We start from the raw sequence: 20,214 nt of genomic DNA, 5'->3' as shown, positions 1-20,214 counted from the left end.
GTACATATTCACCATGGAATACTATGCAGCCATAGAAAGGGAGAACACCATCGTGTCCTTTGCAAGAACATGGATGGAGCTGGAAGCCATTATCCTCAGCAAACTAATGCAGGAACAGAAAACCAAAAACCAGATGTTCTTATAAGTGGAAGTTAAACAATGAGAACACATGGACACAGGAAGGGAGTGACACACACTGGGACCTCTTGGGAAGGGGTGAGGGTAGGGAGAGCAAAACGAAAATGCAAGAAAATTGAAGAATATACAGATTTCAAGGAAAGAGGTTCATAGTAGTGTATTTAATTTTTCAACACTTTTGAGTGTTTATGCAACAACCCCCACTGAACTGCAATGTTTATTTTAAATTCTTAGGTCAGTCTACCAGGTTGTTCATAGATGATATGAGTCAGAGATAGAATGGTTGACTGAGGAACAATCTACTTAGCAATACTAGAAAATTAGTTTAGGTAATTTTAAAAACACCATTGTGACTTTTTCATAGGCAGACCGCTACTTGCTTAGTTACTACATATACTACAGTAAACATTTGATCCTTGTTTGATACTCATTGCACCCATTCTCTAAATTTTATCTTTAATTTAAAAATGATTGATTTGTTGATTGCTTAACCCAGCAGTCCCCAGCCTTTTTGGCACCAGGGACTGACTTTATGGAAAATAATTTTTCCATGGACCAGGGAGGGGTGGAGGATGGTTTCAGGATGAAACTGTAGACTTAGCACATCAGATCATCAGGCATTAGATTCTCATAAAGAGCATACATCCTAGATCCCTCATATGTGCAGTTCACAATAGAGTTTATGCCGCTATGAGAATTCAATGCCACTTCATATTTGACAAGAGGTAGTGCTCAGGTCGTAATGCACGCTAACCCACCACTCATGTCCTACTATGTGGCCTGGTTCCCAGCAGGCCAAAGACCGGATATACATATGGCAGATAAGCATAGGTAAAGATACTCAACATCGTAAGTTATCAGGGAATTGCAAATTAAAAAAACACCGAGATCCCACTGTATACCTATTTGCAGGATTAAGATCCCAAACAGTGACAACATAACATGCACACAAGAATGTGGAGCAACAGAAACTCTTTATTTCTTGCTGGTGGGAATGCAAAATGTTACAACCACTTTGGAAGACCGTTTAGCAGTTTCTTACAAAATTGTACATACTCTTACCATATAATCCAGCAATTTTGCTCCTTGGTGTTTTCCTGAGTGAGTTGAAAACTTACGTCTGTAGAGATCTGCACACAAATGTTTATAGCAGCCCTATTCTTTTTTTTTTTTTTTGAGACGTAGTTTCGGTCTTGTTACCCAGGCTGGAGTGCAATGGCACGATTTCGGCTCACTGCAACCTCTGCCTCCTGAGTCCAGGCAATTCTCCTGCTTCAGCTTCCTGAGTAGCTGGAATTACAGGCACGCGCCACCATGCCCAGCTAATTTTTTGTATTTTTAGTAGAGATGTGGTTTCACCATGTTGACCAGGATGGTCTTGATCTCTTAACCTTGTGATCCACCCACCTCGGCCTCCCAAAGTGCTGGGATTCAGGCTTGAGCCACCACGCCCGGCCTAGCAGCCCTATTCTTAATGCCAAAACTTGGAAACAACCAAGATATCCTTCAACAGAAAATGGGTTAAAAACTGTGGCACATGTATACAACAGAATTATTCAGTGATAAAAAGAGTACGTTTTCAAGCCACAAAAAGACATGGAAAAACTTTAAAAGCACATACGGATAAGTAAAAGAGGCTAATCTGAAAAGGCTACATACATTATTCCAATTGTATGACGTTCTGGAAAAAGAAAAGCTAAGACAGTAAAAACATCAGTGGTTGCTAGGGGGCCCAGGAAATGGAGGGAAGAATGATTAGATGGAACACAGAAGATCTTTAGGGCAGTAAAACTATTCTGTATGGTACTGTAATGTGGACACATGTCATTATAAGTTGTCAAAACCTATAAAACATATAGCACAAAGAGTGAGGCTTAATGTAAAACTATGGAGTTTAATTATGATGTATTACCATTGGCACATTCATATAACAGATGTGCCATGCTAATGCAAGATGTTAATAGTGGAAACTGTGTGTGTGGTAGTGTATGTATGAACTCTCTTAAGTTTTTCTGTAAGCTCAAAACTGCTTTTAAAAATAATAAAATCTATTAATTAAGAATCCAAGAACCCAGGATTCTTCTTTTATTGATTTTTACTTTTTCAGATGGTAACATAAATTTTCCTTTAATGTAAACACATACTTAGTTTATTTGACATACGTTGAATACTAAAAACTAGTGATTCTTGAAATTACAAATTACTAGAAATAGATGTGTTAGGTTCTCTGCTTGTATCTCTCCATTAATGTAGCTCAAACCTTTTTAGTTTATAGTTCTGTCGCACTCCTAGAGTAGGCCAAATCCTTTTATAATCTAATCTTTTGCATGGGTGGTTTTTGTAACTCATGACCTTCCAACATCTAATTCTTCATTTAACAATTTTTGTAAGACTTCTCTTGTTAATTAGTGAGCATAGTACTTTGCAAAAAACGACCAGTCCTCAATTTTACATTGGAAATATTTTCATAATCATTTTTACATTAACTTATGTTTTTATGTTAACTCAATGTTATTTTTCTGTATATTGATAGCTTGGTTACTTAACAATGGGCAGTGTAGAGAAATCTTAGTATACTTGTCAAATGTCAATCTGAGGTCAGTTTTTATAGTAGATTATTTTCTAGAATAGTGGTCAACAAACTTTTTCTTATAGATCAGGTAGTAAATATTTTAGGTCATGCCATGTTAGCGTGAAAGGAGCCTAAGACAATAAATAAACAAATTAGTGTAGGTGTGTTCCAAGAAAACATTATTTTAGCCTCCTAAAACAGGAGGCTAACCAGTTTGTCCAATGGATTGTAGTCTGTCACTGTTGTAAAATAACTGTCACTATGTTATTGAAATAATATCTGTAGTGGGAATGTGGCAGAGTACTAGGATATGCCATTTTCCAATATTTTCTTTAAATAGACTATCCTAAAAAACCACCACTAGAGAAGCTGCCCATGAATTGGGCAAAACAAAGGCATGCACTTGCTGTGGTCTTTTAGGAAGCTGCCAGAAAGGTTGAAACATTCAATCACAGTTCTTTCATTATCAAGTTTGCATAGCTCCCTCTGGCACTAGGAATACCAGCTGCCACTATACTGTTGCAGTAGATCTAGAGGGTGAAGATTTTAGGTGGGCTCTTTAAAATGCCACAGTGTGGTGTTAATTGTTAATGCAGCAGGCTCTGTCTTTATTAATCCTTCCTCTGTTTAAGTTTTGACTAGATTTCAGAGATCTGCAAAAGTTGTTTCTTAAAGTTTTTGCCAGCTTATTTGTTGTTTTTGTGGAAGGGCAGAACCCTGCAATTCCCTGATCTGCCACTATTGGTATCACTACTACTAATGTACTGTGAAGATACTTTTAAAATTTTACTAAAAAAAATTATATCTTTAAAAATAATTGAATGTAGAGAGCACAAAAACTAATAATGTTTTCAGACATATGCACAGAGGAATCACAAACTTCGCAGTTCCTTTAAAGAAATAAACTCATTCCTTATTTCGGTACCAGAAGCATTTAGTAAATCCTAAATAGTCATTTTTTCTCTTTTTTCATTATTAGAAGGTGGTATGCATAATAGTAGCATACATCATAATTGCTCAGTGTTGATTTTATATTCTGTAATATAATTTCCATATCTTATGTTTATCATATCTCTATTAAGTAATTTAGTAGTATTTTCCAGAGTTACTTTGCAAAAGTAAATCATTGACTATATTATTCTTTTTGATTTTGTTAAAAAGGTTCAAGTAGAGTGAATGTGGGTTCCTCATTTTCCTCTCTCGGCTCTCATCAGATAAGTACAGAGATTTTGTCTTGTACCCTGTAAATTCACCCTAAGGAAAGGAAGTCTATAGTAGCCTATATACTTGTTTTAAGGCCAGGCCTAGTAGCTCATACCTGTATTCCTGCTATTTTGAGAAGCTGAGACAGGAGGATCACTTGAATCCAAGAGTTCAAGACCAGCCTGGGCAATACAGGGAAGACCTTATCTCTACAAAAAAAAATTTAAAAAATTAGCCAAGCATAATGGCATGCATCTGTAGTTTCAGCTAATTGGGAGGCTGAGATGGGAGGCTCTCTTGAGCCTAGAGGGATGGGGGGTGGGAATACACACACACACACACACACACCTGGTGTTACCTGTTATCTTAGTTATAAAAGTCACCTCAGGGTGCTTGGAGTAATGATGGTTGTTACCCAAACCTGGAGCAGGAGACCTTCTATCAATTAATTTGTTTAAGAAGTTTTAGTTCTACCTCCACTGTAGTAAACTGTTAAGTTTTCTTGTCTCCTAATAGGCTTTTTAAGTTGTTCTTAATTATGTCATCAGGAGTGTGACAGGTTTCATCTTGAAAATAGTACTCTATTGCACATATTTTATGTTGAAATAATAATGAACTTCATTTTCTGTTCCCATCTTTAAGGATAAACTGTGAGTGATTCACAAATTAACATTAGGTGTTAAAAGGAGATCTTTTGGGTAGAGTTCTTTTGATACTTTATATCCAGTGAGTGGTGGTATAGGTAATATCTTTTTCTAGTTAGGCCATTTCTGCAGTTACCTAATGGTTTTGAGAGAATTTTTTGAAGATAAAATTTTGTTTTCCTAAATTTCATGTCCAGGCTGCTGTATTTAATAGCTAATTTTAAAAACGAAATAAGGTATGGGCCAAAATGTTCAATAGACAGTCTTTATTTATTTATTTATTTGTCTTAGCATTTACTTTCCCCACCCCACATTCTTGGAACAGCCTTCACTCAAGTTCCACAGGAAATGGCACTGATGAAGAGAAGGCTGGTGTTACCTCATGAAAGGGCTGTCAGAGCTGCCTGGGAAGAAGGTGTGCCTTGGGGAACTGGGAAGATGCCCTCAGTGTGGGTGGGCAGGAGGACAACCAGTCATTCCACTGCCAACCCAGTAGCTTCCAGAGGCAGGTGCCCAGGTGCTACCAGGTCCCCTCACAGGGATAGGGGCAGGGACTGCACCTCCCTCAGGCACTCGTCATAGGCTTCCTGGTACTCCTTGTGGGGCTTGACCATTATCACACAGGTGGGGTGCTTAGTGCCTACGGCTGCACCCAGGTTCGTCTTAGAGGGGATATAGACACAGGGCAGATTTCGGTCCTCACACGTGACTGGGAGATGGCAGTATATATACCTCAATGGGCAGTGTGTCCCCTGCCAAAACCGTGATCCTTTTTTCTCCTTCGTTGACAAACTTCCGAACCTCTTTCATCCCGCGCGGAATCTGCTTCTGCTTCAGGGCTTTTTTGATGGATTTGTAGAGCTTCTGCGCCAGGCAGCGAGAAGCTAGGGGCTGCGCGATGGGGTTCTGGTTGACCAGAAGCTCCTGGTAGGTGCGCTCTCCGCAGCATACCTACGCCTGAGCCTTGGGCCGGTCCGGATCTCCTTTTATTTTGGTCATCGCTGCGGCCGCGAAACCTAGTCCCAAGGAGGCGAGTCCACGCGGTCTGCAGCTTTAGGCATCACTCAACAGTATTTATTTTTTACTCTTTCAAAGGTTAAATTATTTTTTACAGCTGTCAGGCATACTGCTTTAATAGTCCTTTATGTACTTTTAATTAATTGTGTGTTAAATTTAACATCACAAGTAACTCATTAACAAATCTTTCGTCTTGTTAAACTTCACTCAAAAATGCAGTAAATATCTGACAATTTCTGTACCTTCTTCTTTTAATGAGTCTCATTAATTTGATAAATGCAAACACTATTAATACTATACAATTCATTTATGAATTTTGTATTTGCATACACATCAATAAGATTTATTTATATCCTACATTAAAAAACTTAGTGTAATAGTACAGTCTACTCAAACATAAACCAAAACTGAGTAGAAAGTTTGGTTATGGATTGACCATTTAAATGTAAAGTTTTGAGTTTTCTTCTCAAGCCCCTCCCCCAAAAGTATAATTGATTTGAGCCATTTCCTATTGCCAAGGCAAATATAAATAGGTTTCATTTAGACCTTCTAAATTTATGGAAGCAATTAGAAATAAAAATTTAGAGCCTACTAGGAACTTTTTCAGGAGAGGAAGTATGGGGTGGGTGGGGGGTGGTTTAAGAATGTTTTTAAATGGTATTCTATACAATTCATTTATAACTACTTGCAGTTCTTAAATGCTTTATCTACTTTTAGGGATGGCTGTTAAAGTTCTCTGCAAAGCCTAAGAGGTGCTATTCTTACTAACTTCTAGGCAAGGGTTGAAGTTTACGTGTGAGAGCAAATGATGAAAATGCTAAGAACTATTTACATTCATGGTCATTTTTTTGCCATTTAAACACGTATACACACATTCACATAGATTAGGTGTATATTTATGCACAATCTGGCCTTTTAACAAAGAAAAATAAGCCTGTGTTTAGACTGCCACTGATAAAAACAAAACAGCTGAGACTTTAATGAATACCATACTGAGGGCATGTAGGACATAAGGCGAATTAAGCAGGTTACAAACTGCACATCTTCTGTTTAGATATGGGAGATCTCCCCAATCCTGACAATTAGTTGTACTGACAGGGCAAGCAGACAGTCGGAAACAGAAGGAGATCATTTGTATCAATTTGAGAAACAGAACTAGTAATGAAAAAATAGCCACATAAAATAGTTTGTCTTTTACTTTAGAATTGTTCTTCCTCCATATTTGCTCCAAAAATAAATACACACTGGTAAACAAAAGCTTCTTTTGTTTGCAAATAAAGACCAACTTAATTTTAATTTTTATTTTTTAAGAAAATATTTTCTGGACACTCAAACGAATTTTAATCTGGTAACCTGACAGCTTTGTTTAAACATTGAATATGAGTTTCCTTTCATGAAAATCTTTTCAAAGTATAGCGGTTCAGCTGTGAAAACCTGAATATATTAATGATGACAAAGAAGCTCCAGAATGAGCCAACATTTGTTTTGTTCTCTTTCAACATTTCTTGATAAATTGCATACACAAAAGTATTGCAGGGTTATTTTAATTTCTCCTTATTTCTTTGCTAATAAAGGTCTTTGTGTTTACCCTTTTACATCCAATACCTTACTATTAATCACTTTATATTCTTTATTTTTAAATGACTTAAAGAAGTTTTTTTTTTTTTAAACTATGCTTTAAAGGTACGTATTACAGGGAACATTTGAATAGTGCTTTTGGTGTATGTGATTACACATCAAAATCCATGACTCATGTTTAAGTTCTGGATCACTGTTTTCCATAGTAAAACCCTTGCAATGCTCAGACAGTTGTGTTCTGAAGGGGTTTACTTAAGGATCATTTTCTTGGTAGCTTAATTTATTTAAAAAAATGAGTTGGCCAGGCATGGTGGCTCACGCCTGTAATCCCAACACTTTGGGATGCTGAGGCAGGTGGATGGTCTGAGGTCAGGAGTTTGAGACCAGCCTGGCAGACAACATGGTGAAACCCCATCTCTACTAAAAATACAAAAATTAGCAGGGCGCAGTGATGCATATGTGTAATCACAGCTACTCAGGAGGTTGAGGCAGGAGAATTTCTTGAACCTGGGAGGTGGAGGTTGCAGTGAGCTGGGATCAAGTCACTGCACTCCAGCCTGGGCAACAAGAGCAAGACTCCATCACAAAAAAAAGTCATTTGCCACAAATGCAGTATTGAAGTATTTTAGTACAACGCATTTTTAAGGCTTTATAGCATACTTATTCTACATAGTCATTCTTATGAAACGTGGCATGGTTAATTTTTCTGAAATAAATGTTTCCTTTGTGAGAAGCTTTTATTTTTAAAATCTTATGTGTGTGTCCTATCTTGTTTTAAAAAGATAAGAGGCATAATTTGGGACATACGCTGTGAAGATAAGCTTTTTCTTTTCTTTTTTTTTTTTTTTTAAGATGGAGGTCTCACTCTGTTGTCCAGGCTGCAATGCAGTGGCATGATCATGGCTCACTGCAACCTCTACCTCATGGGCTCAAGTTGTCATGGTATACTTGGGGTGTCCCTTTGCCAGCCGGCAACTTATCTGGCAGATAGTGCCTTCTACCCCAGTACTGCTTGCACCCACCAGACTTGTTCTACCCACTTGGCTTGGCAGGCTCTGCTTGGCTTATGCTACTCGCCCAAATCCCATGCCTACCAAGGGCAAGCTAAGCACAGAGTGGAGCAAGTATGGGGTCTGGCCACTGGGCACAGCCAGGCACGTTGGCTGCTTCAGTGGGGCGGGCAGCCCTAGATGCTGGCACAGACACTGGTCTGTGAAAGGCTGCAGCTGGATCAGATGTACTGCAAGTGACTTCTGTTGTGGCCACCCACATCTTGGCAAGGGGAATGTGATGACACCTAGAAGCTTGGAGACACCAGGGACCACAGAGCCACAAAAAGGTTGTCACAGCCCTGGTTCAGGGAGCCTCTGAGTCTGGAGTCCCCAAAGGGCCCTAGCTCTTCTTTCCTTTTGGTTGCCAACAACTTATGTAGGAGTGTTGCAAGGGCATGTTTCAGCCATTTGCGTTATAGCTCTTTTAGTCCCAACATTTGGCAGGTCCCAGGTTCTTGTCCTGCATCTGGGAAGAATGAGGTACATGGGCAACTGGAGGGTCAGCAAGGCAGAGAGGAGCTTCAGTGAGTGACAGCAGCTCTAGAGGGATTAGAATTGGTAGCTCCTTTCCGCAGGCAGGTCATCCTGACGAGTGTCCAGCTCTCAATAGAGAGGAGATTGTCCATGGGTAGCTCCTTTCTGAAGGCAGGTCATCTGAACAAATGTCCAGCTGTCAGTGGAGATGATACCTGGAGTGGGTAGCTCCTTTTCACAGGCATGTTGTCTCAATGATTTGAGGAGACTTAAGTGGGTAACTGCCTCCCGTACCTAGTAATCCTGGCTGGGTCCAGGGTTTTTATGGGCTCAGAAGCGGGGAAGTGCCTGCTGATTGGTCCATGGGCAGGGAAAAAGCACCATAGGTTCTCACTTCTAGCAGAGGACTTTACCCAGCAGTGATAGTCTTGCCCCCAGGCTTCAGGACATACATGGCTTAAAGGTGGGGCTTCACTGGGGACTTGCCCAGGACCATGTCTGCTTCCTGCCACCACCAACCTATCATCCATGGCACCCAGGCTGTTTGAGCCGAGCGGTGCTTGCAGGCACACACTGAGCCATCCCTAGCCCCCATCACCCTCCCTCCTATGCTCGTGGTTGCCCAAAGTCCAGAAGGGGCTGAGGCAGAGGAGGCCGGCATGTCAGTGCCGCCCTATGTGTACACACACCCAGCAGGGTTGTGACAGCACCTGGGCTCAGCCACATCTTTGCTTCACTCCTGAGAGGATACGAGGAGCAGGGAGAGGCCAGGCCGCAGCAGCAGGCACTTTCATGGCTGTGGGAAAAGGGGCTTCCTAGGACCCCAAGAGTACAGGAATGCCTCAGTCTGGAGCTGCAGCTGAGTAGCTATAGCTGTGTCCAGAACAAGGGCTCCAGCCCTGGCTACTCTGTAGGGAGAGGAGCTACCGTCTGTTCTTGGCTCCTGTAGGCTTATAGAGCATGCAGCCCCAGCCAGAGCCTCCCCTGCTGCACTCAGCATCTTCACAGTTGCTCCTCCAAATGGGCCACTGCTGCCATTAACGGTGATCTTCCTGCCTTTGTCTCCTGAGTAACTAGGACTACAGATACATAAGAACCATGCCTGGCTAATTGTTTAATTTCTTTTCTTTTTTTTTTTTTTTTGGGGAGGAAGGCGGGAAGGAGGACGGTAGGGAGGAAGGAAGGGATGAAGGAAGGAAGGAAGGAAGGGAAGAAGCGGGGAGGGAGGGAGGGAGGAAGGGAGGGAAGGGAAGGAAGAAAATCAAGCAATGAGAGAGACATTGCCGACCTGGATCTAGAGGTTTACAAGTTGATTTCTTTTTTTGAGAGAAGGAAAGAAAAAAAAAAAAAAATATATATATATATATATATATATATATATATATATATATATATATAAATATATAAATAATGAGTGAAGGAGAGGAAGAAAGAGGAAGAGAAAGAGGGAGAGTAAACGGAAATATTGCTTTATTCTGAAAAAAATTGGGTATTAATAATGGCCAGTGTTTCATTTAAACTTATGAGTAGGTGTGATGTGGTATTGACAAGAATGTATATTTTGTGTATTTGAAGTGGGGAGCTCTATAAATATTTATTAAGTTTACTTGTTCCAGATCTGAGTTCGAGTCCTTGATATCCTTATTCATTTTCTGTCTCATTGAATCTAAGTCTCTATGTATCTGGGTGTTAGGATCGTTAGCTCTTGTTGTCGCATTGATCCTTTTACCACTGTATCTTTGTTGCTTTAAAATCTATTTTATCCGATACGAGATTTGCAACTCCTGCTTTTTATTTATTTATTATTTATTTTTGCTCTCCATTTGGTTGGTAAATCTTTCTCCATCCCTTTGTTTTGAGTCTTTGTGTATCCTTGCATGTGAAACAGGTCTGGATGTGTGTAACATGCCGTTGGGTTTTGGCTGTGTCTTTTGATTGGGGGATTTAGTCGATTTAAATTTAGGGTTACTGCCATTTGATGTTAACTGGCTGTTTTATCCATTCGTTGGTGTAAATTCTTCTTTATGTTGGTGCTCTTTACTTTTTGGTATATTTTTAGAAAGGCTAATACTGGTTGTTTTTTTCTGTGTGTAATGCTTCTTTCAGAAGCTCTTGTAAAGCAGGCCTGGTGGTAATAAAATCTCTGAGTTCTTGCTTGTTCAGAAAAGATTTTATTTTTCCTTCAACTGTGAAGTTTAGTTTGGCTGGATATGAAATTCTGGGCTGAAAGTTCTGTTCTTTGAGGATGTTGAATAATGGCCCCCACTCTCTTCTGGCTTGTAGAGTTTCTGCTGAGAGATCTGCTGTAAGTCTGATAGGCTTGCCTTTGTGGGTAACCTGACCTTTCTTTCTGGCTGCTCTTAGTATTTTCTCCTTCGTTTCAACCCTGGTGAATCTAACGATTATGTGCCTTGGGGTTGCTCTTCTTGAGGAATATCTTTGTGGTGTTCTCTGTATTACCTGGGGTTGAATATGGATCTGCTTTGCTAGTTTAGGAAAATTTTCCTGAATAATATCCTGAAGGGTATTTTCCAGCTTGGATTCATTCTCTCCGTCGCATTCAGGTACACCTATCAAATGTAAATTTGGTCTTTTCACATAGTCCCACATTTCTTGGAGATTTTGCTCATTCCTTTTTATCCTTTTTTCTCTAATCTTTTCTTCATGTTTTATTTCATTAAGTTGGACTTTGACCTCTGATATCCCTTCTTCTGCTTGAACAATTCGAGTGTTTAAACCTGTGCATATTTCTCGGAGTTCCTGTATTGTGTTCTTCAGTTCCATTAATTCACTCATACTCCTCTCTAAGTTGTCTATTCTCAATAGGATTTCATCAAACCTCTTTTCAAAGTTCCTGGTTTCTTTACATTGGGCTACATGTTCTTTTAACTCACTGAAGTTTGTTATTATCCATTCCTTGAAGAGTACTTCTGTCATTGGGATGCACTCATTCTCCATCAAGCCTTGTTCCACTGTTGATGTGGAACTGTGATCATCTTTAGAGGGAGAGGCGTTCTGACTTTGAGTATTCTCAGCTTTTTTACTCTGGTTTCTTCCCGTCATTGTAAATTTATCCTCCTGTCGTCTTTGAATTTACCAACTTTCAGATTAGGTCTCTTGAGTGGGCATCCAGGTTGTTAGTTCCCAGGGCCAGAGCAGCGGTGTTAAAACTGATGGTGCTTTTCTTCCCGGGATTCTCCTGTTGGGCTTCCTTCTTGTGTCTGTAGTAGGCGACTCTGCCTTCCCAGGGCTCCAAACCTCGGTCAGAAGGGGAACCGGTCCCGTTTACTCTGCGCCGAGCGCTGCCGCGCAGAGGTGCCGTCACAGCCGCTGCGCTGGGCTCTGGTATTGTGCTGGGGGCCCCTGCGGGTCCTCCAAACCTGTTTCCTCTGCTCGGAGAGCTGCTGCGCTGAGGTGCTGGCGGAACCGCTGCGCAGGCCACGAGAGTTGCGCTGGCGACCCGTGTGTTTCCTCCACTGGGGATCTTCTGTTCCGTGAGTGACCAGAATTTGTCTGAAAGTGTGGGGTTCTCTAGTTCTCCGCGCCTTCACTGAGAGCTGCAATCCCGGGATGTTAGCAATCGGCCATCTTGGATCGTCTCCTGTTTAATTTCTTTGTAGAGTTTGGGTCTCACTCTGTTGCCCAGGCCAGTCTCAAATTCCTGGACTCCATCCACGTTGGCCTACTAAAGTGCTGGGATTACAGGTGTTAACTATCATGACTAGACTCTTTAATGATTTTTAAAGTTTAAACATGTTTATTCCATTTACAAAATGTTTTTCAGTAAAAGTGTATCACAGAGTTTTGCGAATTTATTATTATTTTTTGAATCATTTCTTGAACTACACCTTGATATATTATTGTTTGAAGATATTTTCTTTCTCTTTTTTTTGAGATGGGATCTCTCTCACCCAGGTTTGTGCACAGTGGTGCAATCACAGTTCACTGTAGCCTCAACCTCTCGGGCTCAAGTGATCTTGTATCAGCCTCTGGAGTAGCTGGGACTTAAGGTATGTGGTATCATGCCTCGCTAATTTTTACATTTATTTTTGTGGAGGCAGCGTCAGTATGTTTTCCATCTGGTCTTGGACTCCTGGGCTCAACAGTTCTCCTGCCTCAGCCTCCCCAGAAGCTAGGATTATGGGTGTGAGTCATGACACCCGGCCTGAGCATGTTTTCTGATGGCATATATCTAGCTCAATGACTAAAATGAGCTGTGTAGCGATTTATTTACCAAGCATTAGTATTTCACATTTTTCATAGTGTATCACTTAACTTTTGTTGCATAGCATACTATCCCTAAACTTGGTTATACAATATAGTAAATATTTATTATGGGTCACGATAAAGTGACCAAGTTGAGTAATTCTCTTACTCTGAGCTGAGCTTACCTACATGTCTAAGCAATGGGTGATCTAAGATGGTGTCACTGGTGTCTGGAGACTGACTAAACTATATGTCTCATCCTCCAGCAGGGTAGCCATCACTTGTTTACATGGTGATATCAGCTTTCCAAATAAACAAACTGCCAAGTTTCAGGATTTCATGAGACCTAGACTTGGAACTGTGACCTTGTCAGATCTGCCACATTTTCTTGGCCAAGGCAAGTAATAAAGCCAGCTAGAGGCAAGAGGTAGCAAAAGTTGCATTTTTGTATACTAGCAGTGAACAATCCTACAATAATTTTAAGCAAAAAAATTCTATTCATGATAATATAAAAAGAATTAAATAGTTAGGAATACATTTAATACCAGAAGTAGAGGAAGTACACTGACATCTATAAAACATTACTGGAAAAAATTAAGGAAGTTATAAATAAGTAGACATTTCATACTCCTGGATTAGAAGACTCAGTATTACTATGTTGCCACTACCTTTTGATGGAAGAAGCTGGGAAGTGACACCCTAAATGTCATATGTTTAGGAAGGGAAAAATTAGGCCATTAATATCATCAACTTTTCACAGATACTAATCCAAAAATAAATGAATGTTTATGATAGGTAAATATTTTATGTTAAGAACAGCCCAAAAAAGGTGGCATTACTGGACACAAAATAATTAACTGAAAACCTAAGCTGATTGACTGAAAAATAGTGGAAGCAATGAGAACTCAATTAAGGCAGCTGATGGTAACCAAGCAAAAAGACAAATTTTTCCTGTATTTCTGGATTTTCCAGATTAAAAATGTATACATATGAAAAAGTTTTAGGGAGGACTTTAAAATAAATTCTGTAATCAAATTTGTTTCAATCACATCTCTAGAGAGTTTATTTTAAGCTCTAAAATATCTTTCTAAAAATCATTCAGACTTATGAACTGTTTGAAAAGACAATATGTGTAGTCTCTTATGTGAACACTTTTTATGACTGAATTGGAAAGCTAAGATGTAGTGGATACATTTCTATAAAGAGAAGAATTATTGAAATAGATTTCAATTCAGTAAAATATTAAGTACTCTCTAAGATTAGAGTATACATGTTGCTTTCTAGGTTATATTTATAGACATCAAAAACTGGTTACATAAACTGATGTATAGCTATTAAGTATGTATGAAAACTTTAAAAATGAGAAAAGTTTGTTATTTGTTAAAGTGGTTTTTATAATGGACATACAATGATATATACAGTTATATTACAAGTTTTAAAATATAAAAGAAGAAATTTCTCCATGATCCTATAACCATTAATGTACTGGAATAAATAATTATAATCTCAGAAAGAAAACACCAGTCCCAATTTGGTGACAGATGATTTCTAATAAACATAAAGAGAAAATTCTTTCAGAGAATTGAAAAATAGAGAATGTTTTCAAATTTTTATTACATGACTAATATAACTTTTGTAGTAATATTAGTCTAGAGTGCTATGAAAAAGTACAGTCCATTCTTGCTCATGAATATAGATAAAAATAAAATACTAGTAAACAGAACCTAGCCTATGTAAAAAGATAACATATTTTACCAAATTTTGTTTATCCTAGGAATGCAGGGTTAGTACTTAAAGAAAATCTATTTCTGTATTTCACCTTATTTACCAAGTGGAAAAGTCATTTCAGTAGTTGTAGGGAAAACATTCACATAAGTTCATGATAAAATAACTGTTCACAAACTGTGGATTGAGACCTTTAATATAAAAAAGGGCATTTATAAAAGAATTACAGCAAAGTCCTCCTCATGGTAAAATGTTAAAAGTTTTCTCTTTAAAATTAGGCACATATACACCATGGAATACTATGCAGCCATAAAAAAGGATGAGTTTATGTCCTTTGCAGGGACATAGATGAAGCTGGAAACCATCATTCTCAGCAAACTGACACAAGAACAGAAAACCAAACACCGCATTGTCTCACTCATAAGTAGGTGTTGAACAGTGAGAACACATGGACACATGGAGGGGAACGAGGGCCTATTGGGGCTGGGAAAGATAGCAGGGGGTCAGGGGATTGGGCAGCAATAACATTAGGAGAAATACCTACTGTAATTGATGGGGGGATGGATGCAGCAAACCACCGTGGCATGTGGATACCTAGGTAACAATTCTGCTGAATATGCACATGTACCTCAGAACTTAAAGTATAGTTTAAAAAAATGCACATTAAAAAAAAATAATAAAATTAGAAATACGAGTAGAATCCACACATAAATGATTAGAATTTGATAATTTAGTTTACCTGTATTCTGTATTCCCTGTTGTAAAATTAGTGTGCAAAATCCATCACACTTACAAATATACCAGCAATAAAAATACAGCATATATAACAGTATAAAATATTAATAACCCTTCAATAAATCCAGTAAACTATGTGGTAGTTTTTATGCAGAATGTTACGAAATTGGATTGGAAGACATTTAAGGAAACCTGAATAAAAATAGAGGACAATGATCATGGATGAGAAAACTTATTGTCACAGAGTTATTAGGTTTTCCCCAAATTGATCTATAGACTCAGTATATTTTTCAGTCAGAATTTTTTCAGTGGTTTGTTCTATTTAGTAACTTTGCAGGTTCATTCAAGTATTTAATAGAAAAACAAAAGGTTTAATAGACAAGACACTTCTGAAAAAGAACATACACCTGTTATATAACAAGATAATATGATAATGGCTCATGACTTGATAAATAGACCAGTGGGAAGAACAGATAAACAGATAGACCCAAACTTATATGAAAACCAAATATATGACAGAGCTGGCATTGCAGAGCAGTGGTGAAAGAATGGCATTGTCATTAAGTGGTGCTGAAGACAACTGATTTTTCATTTGGGTGGAAAACAAAAATGAATTATTTTCTCACATCTTATTGACAATACCAAATTCTCCTAAATCAAAAACTTAAATGTGTAAAGCAAAACTATAGGACTTCTAGAAGAAAATATAATTTAAGACACTAAAAAGGAAAAATATATGTACAATTAAATTATTGCAAAATCAAAAACTGTTATGAGAAGACACTGTAAACAGTGAAAATATAAACCACAGTATGAGAAAAGATAACAAAACTTAAAAATTTAGCATCCAAGAGGTATGAAGAATTCTTATGAATTAGTAAGAAAATGGCACGAAATAGGCCTATATTTTGTAGTAAAGGAACATGCAACAGTCATATATTTATGAAGAATTTAAATAAAGTCCTTGTCAGATAACATGTGATACCTTCTAGATTGGTAAAAATTAAATACCATGAGTTTGTCACCATGTGAAGAAATGTGAGTTCTGCTACATTGCTGATAGGAGTTACAGTTGGTTCAAACATTTTGGAAATAATTTGGCATTACAAAACAATTGAATATGACCATACCCCAGGAACACAGGGTAACTATTGCATATCTACATCAAGAATTGTGTATCAGAATATTGTTTGTGGCCGGGCGCGGTGGCTCACACCTGTAATCCCAGCACTTTGGGAGGCCAAGGCAGGTGGATCACGAGGTCAACAGATCCAGACCAACCTGGTCAACATGGTGAAACCCCATCTCTGCTAAAAATACAAAAAATTAGCTGGGCATGGTGGCACACGCCGGTAATCCCAGCTACTCGGTAGGCTGATGAGGCAGGAGAATTGCCTGAACCCAGGAGGCGGAGGTTGCGGTGAGCAGAGATCGTGCCATTGCACTCCAGCCTGGGTAACGAGCGAAACTCCGTCTCAAAAAAAAAAAAAAAAAAAGAATACTGTTTGTAATAACAAAACTGGAAACAGTCCAAATGTGCATCAGCAGTGCAAAGAATTGCTTCAATTTGTGGCTGGGAATGCAATCCTCAGGAGAGAGGTGATAGTGAATTTAGATTGGGAGGAGAAGTAGTGGAAATGAAGATAATTAAACAGATACAGGATATAATTTTGATGTAGGGTAGAGAAAACTACTTGATGAATTGATTGCAGGATGGTAAGGTAAAAGATTAACCTAGAAAGATTCCTAGGTTTTTGGCATTGGGCAGCTGACTATAGAGAGGTAATACCATTTACTAAAGTGCTGGAAATTGATGAAAAATTAAATTTGGAGGGAGTGAGTGGGGAAGAGAAATAAAAATTTTTGTTTGCCTTGTATGGTGACATCTGAGATGTCTGTTAGACATTTATTAGTGGAGCTGGATATATGAGTCTGTGATTCTGGGAAGATGTAGTCTTAAGATATAGGTTGGGGAGAAGTTAACACATGGATGGTGTTAGATTTGGGAACATAAATAGAGGGGGGCAAGGTAGAACCACAGGATACTCTTAACATTTTGAGATTTGTAAATAAGGGTTTGATATCTTTAATATCTGAAAATTCAGACAAGTTGGTAAGAAAGATGAACACAATCAAAAAATAACCAAAGGACATAAACTAGCAATTCTCAAATATTTTAGATGCTTAATTATATGCAGAATGACCTCATTTGCCATATAAGGAATGACTTTAAAGCAAGTTTGTTTTTTTGTGTTTTTCTTTTTCTACATTGTTAGGTTAAAAAAGTAATATAACTGGGCATTGCTTGAATTCTAGGGAATTGGATATTTTCATATAGGTTTTGTGGGAATACAGATTGGTATTATCCTTCTGGCATTCAGTTTCTCAATATAATTGTAAGTCTTAATATGTCCTTTTCCATTAACATTCAGTTTAATTTTTTTCTTTCTGAAAGTCTGTGTTTCTCCTGTCCTTGCCTGTTTTTTACTTTCAGTGTTAATGGTACATTAAAATAGATTTAAATGTGGATAGTTGATTGGTTGAACACAAAGTTTTTAATTATGTGAAACCCTCTATGTCTTCTGATGGTTGGAGTAGTTCTTTATTATTTTTGTGTTTTCTCTGTGTTACTGTTCATTTCTTTTACTTTTGAATATCAGCTTTCTTTTTTTCTTTATGGATAGAGGATTAATTCTTTCACATGTCGCTAATGTTGTTCATATCTAGTACAAAAAACTTATAATATATCATGTAATATTTCATTTTTAATGAATTAAATAGAAAACAGGGTATGATTTTCCCATTTTGCCCAAAGGAAAACAAAGATAAGATGGACATTCTAGGACAAACATAAACTCAACTTATGATGATATTCATTTATCTCAGTTAAGTTTATAACTCAGAAATCTGTTTTGATGACTAAGTAGTTTATATTCTAGGAAAATATTTGCCAATGTAACTGTCTATTTTGTATTTCCAAATGGTAAATTATATAAAAGTATCAGATTTTACAACTTGAATATTGACTTTGGATGTGTGCACATTTTGTAGATTAAAAGATAGTTTCTGTTTCAAAGTTTTGTCTGCATCTCTGTTAATTTTATGTCAGTTTAATCCTAGTTAAGTAAATTATTTTAGAGGGAAACTTCATATGTGAAAGTTACTGACAGTGTAAAGGTGAGGATTAAAAAGTCCTCATCCTCCCCCTTGTGGGTTGTTAGTATACTGTTTTTTCCAGCATTACGCATCATAAACAGGTAAAAAGCAAAACTAAACAAGTAAAACAAAATAAAAAGTAAAGTAAAAACTAACAAGTAAAACAAAACAGGTAAAAAGAATGAAGTAATTATAAGAGGAAATTCAGCTAAGCACATTTATTTCATATTATTACTAAAATTTTACTTTATTTACTTTTAAATAAAAAGTTTTAGTAAATAAAAAAGCCACATATCTGTTTATTCATAGACATTTTCACCTTATATTTAGCTAAATTCTCATCAAATTTTATTTACTGACTTGTGCCCAGAACATGTTTTTAGCTTATTGGAAGAGAGAAGAAAATTAAGTAGGTCGATCCACAGAGCTACCTTCAAATTTTATTCTTTGTAGAAGTACAAGTTGAAAACCTCTTTCTCCCAGAGCTTAGTGTTTTCTACTCTATTTTCCTTTAGGTTTAAGTTTTAGAAATACAGTTAAAATACTTAAAGGATGAATGTTATGACATTCTGGGAATCTTTAGTCTTACAAGTTCATTTGTATATGATTTTTTTTCATAAATTATAATAACTTAGTGTGCTAAGTTATAATCTATCAAAGTCACATATTTTAAAATGGTATATTAGGGACACAGAATTGCTCAAGATAATTTTTCTTTTATTCAATCTATGATTATTAAAATATGCTTTCAAGTATTGACACTTTAAAACAGTCATAATAGAGACAGAGTCTTACTGTGTTGCCCAGGCTGGTCTCAAACTCCTGGGCTCAAGTGACCCTTCTGCCTTGGCCTCTGAAAGTACTGAGATTACAGGTATGAGCCACTGCACCTGGCCAAGATATTTACACTTCATGCAAACCACTGTGTTAGTCGATTTATATTCTGAACATTTTAGTTGAAATAAATTTTGTGGATAAAATTTATAGCTCATGATAAAGGAGTTTAGTACTTTGTGATATATTTTCTCTTTATTGTATTTCAGGGATTGCACAGTTCAACTAAGATGTCTGAGTGAGTGTGGATTGGGATGTTGTGATTACTCAGCCACAGATATTCTGATGGCATTAATATTAATATTTAGAGTGTAATAGGGCTCTCAGACATTCATTACTAGCTTGTCTTAAGCATCCTGGTTTTGTTGTTAATGTAAAAATATATGTTTTTAAACTTATTTGCCTCCAGATGTTTATTGTAAGATTTAATATTCATTGATTTCTTCTTTCATTGGCTGTTTATTGAGTGCCTACTCTCTGCCAAGATATGTTATAGATGCTGAGAATTACAGGTATAAACAAAACGATAGCATTTTGTTTTGAAGGTTACAGTTCTAGTGAAAACTAAGAGTAAGCAAGATTAGTATGTAAAATATATCCAGTTTCATAGGAATAAGTGCTATGGAGAAATACAAAGCCTGGGAAAAGGCTAGGAAATGAATTAGGGAGGGTGTTACCATTTTAGTTAGAACAGCAAGAAAGGCCTAATTGAGAGGATATGAAGTAAAAAAGCCCTTACTCATGTAGTAAAAAATCTCCTTTCGGACCAGGCATGCTGGCTCATGTCTGTAATCCCAGCACTTTGGGAGGCCCAGGCAGGCAGATCACGAGGTCAAGAGATTAAGACCATCCTGGCCAACATGGTGAAACCCTGTCTCTA

At 37.6% G+C, this 20,214-nt stretch overlaps 1 protein-coding gene and 1 pseudogene across 50 annotated transcripts in view; one reads left to right on the top strand and one right to left on the bottom strand.

The window, feature by feature from the left end:
* TBC1D5 (TBC1 domain family member 5) overlaps window positions 1-20,214 on the top strand; it is a 562,606-nt gene that overhangs the window by 221,180 nt on the left and 321,212 nt on the right. The gene's annotated exons all lie outside the window — the stretch shown is intronic.
* LOC100388883 (H/ACA ribonucleoprotein complex subunit 2 pseudogene) lies at window positions 4,872-5,556 on the bottom strand (annotated as a pseudogene).

Source organism: Callithrix jacchus, chromosome 17, assembly GCF_049354715.1.
Source record: "Callithrix jacchus isolate 240 chromosome 17, calJac240_pri, whole genome shotgun sequence".
NCBI classification, from domain to species: domain Eukaryota; kingdom Metazoa; phylum Chordata; class Mammalia; order Primates; family Cebidae; genus Callithrix; species Callithrix jacchus.
This window is presented reverse-complemented; position numbering and strand designations above follow the sequence as displayed.